This window comes from Saccostrea cucullata, unplaced genomic scaffold, assembly GCF_032062105.1.
Source record: "Saccostrea cucullata isolate Sc308-1 unplaced genomic scaffold, CSIRO_AGI_Scuc_v1 ctg254, whole genome shotgun sequence".
NCBI lineage: Eukaryota > Metazoa > Mollusca > Bivalvia > Ostreida > Ostreidae > Saccostrea > Saccostrea cuccullata.
Window position 1 is genome coordinate 229,215 of NW_026924791.1, and position 10,818 is coordinate 240,032.

The following is a 10,818-nucleotide window of genomic DNA, read 5'->3' on the forward strand; positions in this document are numbered from 1 at the left end:
CAGGGTGCCTCCATATAAGTTTCAGCCTTACTGGCCCAGTGGTTCTTGAGAAGAAGATTTTTTAATGACCCCACCCTATTTTTGTCTTTTCTTGATTATCTCCCCTTGTGAAGGGACTTGGCCCTTCATTTTAACAATACCCAAGGATGCTTTGTACAAAGTTTGGTCAAAATTGGCCCAGTGGTTCTTGAGAAGAAGTCGAAAATGTGAAAAGTTTACAGCGGACAGACGGACAGATGGACGACGGACAAAATGTAATCAGAAAAGGTCACTTGAGCCTTCGGCTCAGGTGAGCTAAAAGTGTTTACAAATTGGAAGAAGAGTTAAGTATTGTAAAGTCAACGGGCTTTCATAGAATTGTCTAAAAAAATTAGTTACCAAATTATGGCTCAAAGTCACTAAAACATTTTTTAAACTTTACATCCCGAGTTGTTTAAACAAGAGGCCCATGGGCCACATCACTCACCTGAGAAGCTTTGACCATTCTGTACTTTATTAGATTTCCCCCTTGTAATACATATTGTGACCCCACCTTTCCCCATTGATCATAATTTAGACAATTTAAAAATCTACACTACCCCAAGATGCTTCCACATAAGTTTCCGCTTTTCAAAGATTGTCCAATATATTTCTATGTAAAACTTTGATTCCCCATTGTGGCCCCGCCCTATCCTTGGGGGTCATTATTTGAACAATTTAGAATTTACACTACCCAAGGATGCTTCCACATAAGCTTCAGCTTTTCTGGCCCAGTGGTTCTTGAGAATAAAATTTTCAAAGATTTCTCCTAAATATTTCTATGTAAAATTTGATTCCCCATTGTGGCCCCACCCTACCCTTGGGGGTCATTATTTGAACAATTTAGAATCTACACAACCCCAGGATGCTTCCACATAAGTTTCAGCTTTTCTGGCCCAGTGGTTCTTGAGAAGAAGATTTTTGAAGTTTTCCCCTATATATTTATATGTAAAACTTTGATTCCCCATTGTGGCCCCACCCTACCCCCGGGGGTTATGATTTGAACAATTTAGAATCTACACTACCCAAGGATGCTTCAACATTAGTTTCAGCTTTTCTGGCGCAGTGGTTCTTGAGAAGAAGATTTTTAAAGATTTTTCCTATATATTTCAATGTAAAACTTTGATTCCCCATGGCCCCGCCCAATCCCCTTGTTAAGGGTTGATTTGAACAATTTAACAATTTAAATTCCTTTTCACCCAAGGATGATTACCCTTGTTAAGGGATTTGGCCCTTCATTTTAACAATTTAAATCACCCAAGGATGCTTTGTACCACCCTATTTTTGTCTTTTCTGGATTATCTCCCCTTGTTAAGTTTGGTCAAAATTGGCCCAATGGTTCTTGAGAAGAAGTCGAAAATGTGAAAAGTTTACAGACGGACAGACGGACGACGGACACAATGTGATCAGAAAAGCTCACTTGAGCCTTCGGCTCAGGTGAGCTAAAAATGGTACAAAAACCGTCGTTTTTGTCATTTTTTCGTCACATAACTTGTAAGGATAGCATGTTGTGTGTATCACCACCTCTAATGTATCATTTTTCAATCAAGTATTCCAGCAAGGACAGGTAAGTGAAATAATTGTCAAAATACAAGCAGAGTCTAATTTTTTTTTTTTAGAAAGTTCTGTAATACCTTAATGCTAACATTTATATTCTGGTGACGATTAATCCTTCTCCAACATTTCAGAACTCGGAACATCTCAGTATTTCGCTGAATGGTAAATGCAGTACGGACAGAAAACAGACTTTCAAAAATGTCTCCATACTAGCATAACGAATGCAGTAAGGATTGATTGACTGATTGATTGATTGTATATTGTTTAACGTCCCTCTCGAGAATTTTCACTCATACGGAGACGCAACCACTTTCCGGTGGAGAGCTGCTAATATTGTCCTATACTTGGCACTCAGGGCCATTTAGAAGGGAGGGACCTACTGCGACATGGGACCTCGGTTTATACAATCTCATCCGAAGGACCGGTCTCCACGTGCGACTTAAGGATCACCTCCTTACTTCAAAACTCGAGAGTAGACGCTCTAACCACTGCGCCGAGCGGGCGACTATTAATGTGGTAAGGATTAAAAAATATTATATACCAGCCTAACAATCATTTAAATTTAGTTTACATTGCCGAGGTTTTTGAATGATTAATCAAAAGTTAAAAAAAAGATTAAAAATAAAAGCGAAAGAAGCGATAAAAAAGGCCTAGGCGTTTAGTGCAGTCATTTTTTTCTGTCGTAGCTTCCTTTGCTTTTCATTCTAAAAGCAAGTTGTATGAATATCGGAACTGCATGGTTAACGCTTATACGGCTGTTCCGAACTTAATATATTTGAAATTACATAATTACAATTTTGTCAATAATGCATGCATCTGTCAAAAGAAATTCAACACTTAAACTCACTGTAAATTCTCTATGGACCATGGTTTAAGCCTAAGAAATGCAATAGCTTGTTTAAAACGAGATAAAAACTGAGAGCAACCTCAAAGGAATATTTTTAGCAACATGATTTTTTTACGTTTCAAGTTATGATAACTTTATTGCACTGATAGTCTAATCCAAAGCAACAATTTCAGCGTGCAAACTCCCTTGATTTAGCTTCTGATCATTTAAGACCGTTTCCTAGTATAACATTTATTGACGCCTTTTTATAATTTTAAACATCGACCTTCCAGTAACTGTCAAACAACTGCCCCTGAAAGGCAAATCGAACTGGAGTTCTTACACGTTATGATGTTTTTTAAGGAAAAACAGTCTCATTGTGATTACTGTACTACAGCAAAATGTCAAACAACTGCCTCTGAAAGCAAATCGAACTGGAGTTCTTACACGTTATGATGTTTTTAAAGGAAAAACAGTCTCAATGTGATTACTGTACAACAGCAAAATGCATTCGATTAACTTGTCTAAAATAAATTCCTTACCCGCTGTGTATCAAGACTTTAACCCTAAATAGACAAAGATACATGTACGTATATGGCCAATTTCAGGACACTGGTCCATCAGATTTCAATAAATTCTCTAGTATTTTACCATCTTATAAAGTATCTAAGAAAATGTAAAACAGTATCCAACAACGATTCCAAAAGGATTCGAACCATGTAAGAAGGTTATTGTACCTCGTACAGCAGCGATGCTATTACTGAAAGTATGCGAGGTAAAAACTCACATAGGTCCTGTTAATTACAGTAACTGTGAATAGGATACATCATGGGGACGTTTAGTTATTAAGGAGAAGAAGTTATACTCTGTCACGCGATCTCATCCACTATGTATTCTTATTGAGAATTAATTTGAGAACAAACATTGAGTATGATGTATAACAGTCAAAACAGAACCCAACGATTTGGTCCCTATTAAGATAGAATTTTGCATAATTCTGACTTTACACGATATTGTTGAAAGCAATACAGTATCAACTTATTTGACAGAAGTGTGTCTCACTTTCAGAAATGATCGCACAAGGATAATGTTCTTCAATACCAATTTTGTTGCGAGACATGTAAACAGCACATGCAGGTGATAATGGGATACTTCTTCAAGAACAAAGAAAGATGACAATGAAAAATTTTCAGTCATTACGTTTCTTGTATTTCTTCCATTAAATTGGTCGATGCCTTGCTTTATAACAATTATATGTCCTTTAACGAGGTAATTTAAATCATTTAATAAGCCAACACAAACTGGTGAAGGACAATAAATAAAACCTTTATGTATTTTAGCAGTTAGGGTTCTTAAGCGTGCAAACGCTTGCAGTGACACGGATCCGCCAGTTTTTTTTCGTTTCATTTAAATGATCTGCAACTTTTACATCAAATAATGCCAGGGGAACAGTTTCCTCCTGGTTTTATTCGACTTAAAGTATATCGCGGCGAATCCGCAACTTTTTAATTACGCCGCAAGAGCTCAAGTGACGACCATTAAAGTCTTTTTTGAAAATATCGAAATAAATAAGCTCCAAAAGAAAAAAATATATATATATTTATATTTAAGTGCAGTCCAGAGTCGAAAGGAAATCTGGATCAAAATAGCAGTGAATTTGTTTTAATACGTATATATATAGTGTTGTTTTAGCCTCATTTAAGTCTAGAATACGTCAATTTAGTTCACAACCTTTGTATATATCTTTTTTAGGTTTTCTAGAAATAGCATAAATTTTGTATTTTTCAGTTGTAATTCTTTATGAATGTATCACAGAAAAATATTTTAATTAAAAAAAAGTAAAAGAACCCTTAGGAAACGGAACACGGGGGTAGGGTGGGGGTGTCGCGTCCCCAAGCACTTGTAAATTGTCCAATTTTCCAAACATTCCTAATGGAAATCGTGGAATAATGAAGTGATCATAATCCTATACAATGTATAATTTTAACTAATTATAATTACCAAAACTGAGATATTTACATATTTACGTTTTTGTAACTATAGCACCACCATTTGAATTTATCATTTATTAATGATTTCGTGACTTTGTGATGTTCAACAACAAAAGTCAAATTATAATGATCTACGTAGGACTACTTAAATGCCAAAGATTTTATTACGGAAGATATTTTCCTGATGTCTTGAACGATCAGTTGAGTAATATATTTGATTACAATGGCGATTAGAATAATCTTCCTAAGCCAAGAATCAATGCTGATACAGAGGTCGATGACTTGGATTACGTTATTTTACGTTCGCATGCACATAGCCAACGGTCGACATCCAGATGACTCTTCAATACCTTTGTTTTTCATATTTGAACAGAAATGTTATGTATTGATTAAGATATTCACTAGGTAGAGGTACTTTTTAACAAAAAGTTTTGTTTTTTGAAAATAAAAGAACTTGGAATTTTCAATCAGCTTTTAGACCAGATGCAATTTTATTTTTCAGGTATCCGTAAAAAAAAGAATAGATGATATCTTAAGTGAAACATATGGAGATAACGAATAGTATTCATGATCAAAAGTCCATGCAAAATGGGAGCAGAGCAAATACGGACCTCCAAAATATCAGAGGTGGGATCAGGTGCCATGGAGGAATGAGCTGACCAGTCACACCCGCCGTGTGTTTCTTGTCATGATTGGGAAATAACGTAAAAAAAAATCCATTGTCAATACAGTGTATAAATAATGGACTTACAATTAGTATGAAAAACGTATGTCGGAATTTGACTCTATGATAGATTGTATTTGCTGACAAGGTCATTGTATTGACCATAGAACTTACGAAATGATGACTTTAAACGAGACTGCTGATAATCTTGTTCATCAACTTAATATTGTCAATAATTTACCTCGTTTTAGAAATTGTTCATAGGTAGAGCCTGCTCTTGCGTATCAAATCAACTGAGATATATAAATTCTGTATGCAGTTGATGAAGGTATATATTGCTGCATATGTAAGGGAAGTTGACGATTGCAAAGTTAGTCATCACGTTTATCATACAGCTTGGTTGTTAGATAACCATTAATGTCTTTTTCACGTAAAATATCCTAATATGAAACAGACGTGTCAGACTCTGTGGTGTCATTTATCTCAAGCTCACAGAGATACATGTATATCGTACTGACATAAGAATGGAAGTTTCAATATAATTAAGATTCATAAGAGGCTTGTGCTGGCTTCTTATTTTAGTGACAACGTACGCTGGGCTAGACAAATAGCATTGCCCAATGCCCACCCAGGACGACCACTTCTGTTGGTAGAAGCTATTTACTAAGGGCTAGTTGCTTGTGGACAAGTGCTTCTCCCTTAAATCAATCAGAGTTGTTTATAAAACACTTATGTGACATAAGTCTGTCAAAAATGGTTTGATCGTATCCAAAACAAAACTTGACTTGCATATTCTTATGATAAATATGTATACCAAATTTCATTTCAATATGTGCAACCTCTGCAAAGACAATGAATAGTTACTGATCATTATAGTGGACCGACCAGCCGACAGAAGAAGCAAAGCAATATGCCCGCGAAGAAGGGCATAGAAATGAGTTAATTAAACGTTTATCTACTGCGACAGCCAACCTTGCGACTGGTTTATGAAAATACGGTCTCATCCGAAGGACCGGTCTCCACGTCCCAAAGTGGGATTCGAGTCATGAGGTGGATAAACTATAGATTCTGTAACCCACTTAAGCGGGCCTAATCTTTTTGAAGTTTGATGGAACATTTGAGTACTGCAGGGGGAGGGTGGTGGTGATGTTCTTGGAAAATTGATGAAAGATTATTTTCATTTGATATGGTTATCAAGTTTAAAACTGGTTAGAACAAGATTGAGGTGTTCTTCGACACAGGAAAATTTAAAGTCACAATTCCAAACAATGTTGGAGGGCCCCTCTCTTGCAGAGTTTGAACCTGATAATTGAAAAGTGGCTAAACAGTAGGAAGACAATAAAATGGGTACACATTTTTGATACCGAGAAGTTAAGCATGACATAGAAGTTATTATCACATGAAAATCTGTTGCTCGCGTGGCGCAGTGGTTAAACCGCTGCTCTAGAGCCTTGAAGTACATGCAAGAAGTTGAAAAATTCTCTACAACAAACACATGACAATCTTGTAAAACCAGCCTTCGACTTCTTCAATGATCGAAAGATTGTTTGTTGTTTAACGTTCCTCTCGAGAATTTTTCACTCATATGGAGACGCCACCACTTACCGATGAAGAGTTTCAAATTTTGTCCTGTACTCGGTACTCAGGGCTATTGAGCAGGGGACCTCAGTTTATACAGTCTCATCCGAAAGACCGGTCTCCACATCCCACAGTGGGATTCGAACGCATGATCGACGTAATGATCAACTCTTACTTTATGACTCTAGAGCAGACACTCTAACCACTACGCCACCCGGGCGACTAATTGGAGGATAGCGAGTTCGTATTTCGGGAACGACTGACCTAAGTCGGTCAAAAAAAAAATGTAGCAATTGTTTCTTCGCAAAGCGTTCAGACACTTTGAAGAACCCCCTTAAATACCGAGGCGTTGGCACGATTAAGATTCCACAGTGCCCAATCGTCCCGAGTGCCGACTAAAGGTCTAAATCTAAAGCCCTTTACAGTACATGGTGTTAAATCTATATGAATGAACAATATTTGAATTGGATGTAAAACAAAACAGCATCCACTCATTCAATCTGACTCGGAAATGACAAGAAAAGGGAAAAAGAACTATTGTCGTATATTAAGTTCGAATTTGAAAAAAAGGCTGTAAGAGGTCTACAGCACAATCTGTCAATGTGAATGATGTGTTTGTTGTATATGGTACGAACCATCAAACTTGTAGTTTTTAATAACGAATCAGAAAAGTTAAGCCAGAAACATTTCTTTCTGAAATTAATCGCCTAATTCAACATCACAGGAGAGTATTTTCAGCAAAGTGTTTCCTTTTAAAAGAATGTGATTGAAATCATGATCAAGCCACTGTAAAGACTTTGTGGAAGAATGACGAAACTGACAAATTTAGGCTGACATGAAAAAAAAATCCTCACGTTTCACGTTGTAGATGACATGTGCAAAAGTATGACACTTCTGGAAAAGAAACAGTATCTCCAGGATTCCTACAATCGTCTTAAATTCAGAGAAGAAGAAACATTTTCAATTCTCACAATCGAATTAAAAACACATAAAAAGTGAATCAAAATGTATTGTTGTATTCATTTAAGATGCTTATCGCCTAACTCAATATATCCTGAACAGTGGTAATCAGACAACATAAAAATACACATATTCCAATAGGTCTTATATTATTGCTGCGGGGGTTACTGAGTATTTGTTGAAAATTAAATAAATTATTATACAGACGACAATGTCGAGATGTCTTTCCCATACTCTGAAAACTGGACCTGTAGTTGAAAGGTTTCTGGTATCTAGATTTATTGTATGTTATTCGTCCCATTGGAGAATTCTCCACTCAAATAGATCCCTCACCATATACCGGTGAAGGGCTTCGAATTCGGACCTACATATATACTCGACCAGGAAAATGTTTAATACTCAGTTTTCTGCGGATAAAATAGATCACAATTATTGTTCTCTTTCATGGCACTGAAACATTCCAAAGATTTTGGTTAGTGTTACCTGCAAACAATGTCATTCAGAGGAGAGACTGGCATCTTAGAATCGTTGGTATAACTGGCTTTCTTTGCTAACACATAGACACATATCAGACTGTCAGATATCTATTTGAGGAATAATTCGAGTAACCTTCTTTGACACCTTCGGAGACCGTCTGACAAGTCTGGTGATTGGCAGATTACATCAAGAAGCAATGATCTTTCTTTCTACTGTAGACAGTACAGACGATCCATCGTGCGTTTTCTCAACAACGCTGTTTATCGCAGATATATAAAATTCTTTTGTGCAATTAAAATTAGACCGTCTATTGTTATTGGAGATCATATGACAAAGTATGGAAGAAGAAAACTTGGTTGGTGCTTTTCCATGTGTTTGTTTTTGTAAAGTCATATTCTTTGGTCTGGCCCTCCAAAGATACTGGAATTGATATAAGTCGCGGGGTAAGGAGCTGATTCTTATCCTAGTCAAGGGTTTCAATTCACTGCGGGACGTGGAAACGGTAGCGCAGTGGATGTTGGCTCGAAAAAGGATGTATGATAGAAGGGTGTATGAGAGAGAGAGTTGTATTCAATACTACATGTAACAAAAACCTATTTTAAACTACCTGCCTGCCTATACCCATCCCCATGCACACCGTCAAGGTAGCAGCACGATTTATAGTATAGCCTATAGGGTGATGTAGACTGGTAAGGTTTTATCTATATTAATAATTTCCATATATATATATATATATATATATATATATATCTATATCTATATCTAAGGCCATGCAAAATTAATTCCTTGGTTCTCAGGTCTTTTTTCAAGAAATATGATGAGGGAGGGAGGCATTTTTTTTTTTTACTTTTATTGCCCCCAAAACATGATGAGGCAGCTTTTTACATTGTACAAAACCTCAAAAAATGATGAGGGAGGTGATTTGTTGTTTTTATTTTATTGATTTAGGAATAAAAAGGGTCAATGAGGTGCCCTTGGAAGAGATGAGGGAGGGCCTGAGAACCAAGAAATTAATTTTTATTGTCCTAAAGTTGATGAAAGATTTGTAGAACGGATATTTAAAGTTAGTGAATTGTGTGTAAAGTATGAATGCTTAGTATTTTGTATGGATGTCGTAGGTTTAATCTCCATATATATAAAATATCAAAACCCAAGAACTCTGACTACCGACGGGTTACAATAGTACTAACACTATGTTATTATACCATAGTGTTTTCTCTATTCCGCCATCACCACACTTGGGTATATAGAGTAAAATATATAGACAAAAAGCTATATATACTGGAGGGTTGACAAAAGAAAATGGTTTGATGGAGATTCATGCAGAGCTGTCAATGGTTGCTGTCAGTGCCGGCTTGTACAAAGCAATGAATGATTGACCGGTGCATAGTAAGAACAATCGAACACTAAGAGGCAGGCAGTTCAGGAATAGAAAAGCTTACTCATGAAAGTGAAATATCCAATTGGGGGTTTGAATTGGGGTTTCTCAGAAACCATGTTGATGTAGACAGGAAGGTCAATGCAGATAGTGCAAGGGGTATTGGAGAGAATCATTGATCCATGACTGTGGAAGAACTTACTGCATGCTCTTTCAACAAAAGCAAAATATGTATGAATTTAATTCTTTAAAAACTTGAAAAAAAAAATGAGGTGGATCCACTATAAATTGACCGCAAATTGCTTTTTCAGCTGCATTATATGAATCAATGGGCTTACTTACAGAAGCACACATCTCAAACTATGATATTTGTCATGAAAATTGTTGAGCTTAAAAATATTGTAGTATAGTGTACAACAATACTTTTCGATCAAATTTTATGGCTTACAGTGTGGAATGTTGTTACTATTATATAAAGACCTAATTTTATTGATATTTTACTAGGTTTTGTGGTCGCCCGGGTGGTGCAATGGTTGAAGCGTCTGATCTAGAGACGCGAAGTAACGAGGTGATCCTTATAACGCGGGTTCGAATCCTACTGTCAGACGTGGAGACCGGTCCTTCGGATGAGACCATATAAACTGAGGTCCCGTGTTGCAGTAGGTGCTGTCACGAAATAAGAATCCGAAGTGCCGAGAATAAGACAAAATTTGCAGTTCTCCACCGGCAAGTGGTGGCGTCTCCATGAGAGTAAAAAGGTCTCGAGAAGGGTGTTAAGCAAAACGGAAACAAACTAGATTTTGTGATATCGATTCTCTACACAACCCTTTGAAATAATCTCTAAATTTTCAGTTCGGTGTTACACTTGGCGTGACGTGCAGTGGTTAGAGCATCTGTTCACGAGTTGCAAGGTAGCTGGTTCTTGAGATGAGGCAGTAAGAACCGCGCGGTCCCGTGTCGTAGTAGGTGTTGGCACGAAAAAGATCCCTCACTGCTCAATGAACCTTAGTTCCGAGCATAGATCTAAATTTGGAGTTGACAACTTAACTTTTTAGCTAAACTTTTAAATGGCGACATTGGAAAGGCTGATTAATTGATTATTGTTAAATGCCGAGTCGGCAATATTTTGGTCTTATATAGGCGGGAGAATATATGTGATCAGTTGTGGAAAAAAATTGTTTTTCTAGCTGCCCCAAGAAGCATATTCCTTTTAATTATTTAAATACTAAAATTCTGATTAACAAGGAAGTTGCAGTCTTTAACATGGGGCACCATTTAAAGTCCCATTCGACGGAATTAGAAGTGAAAAATACATTGCTCAAAACCTTCAAAGGATTTACACATCTAAATTTTACTATAAATATATCCA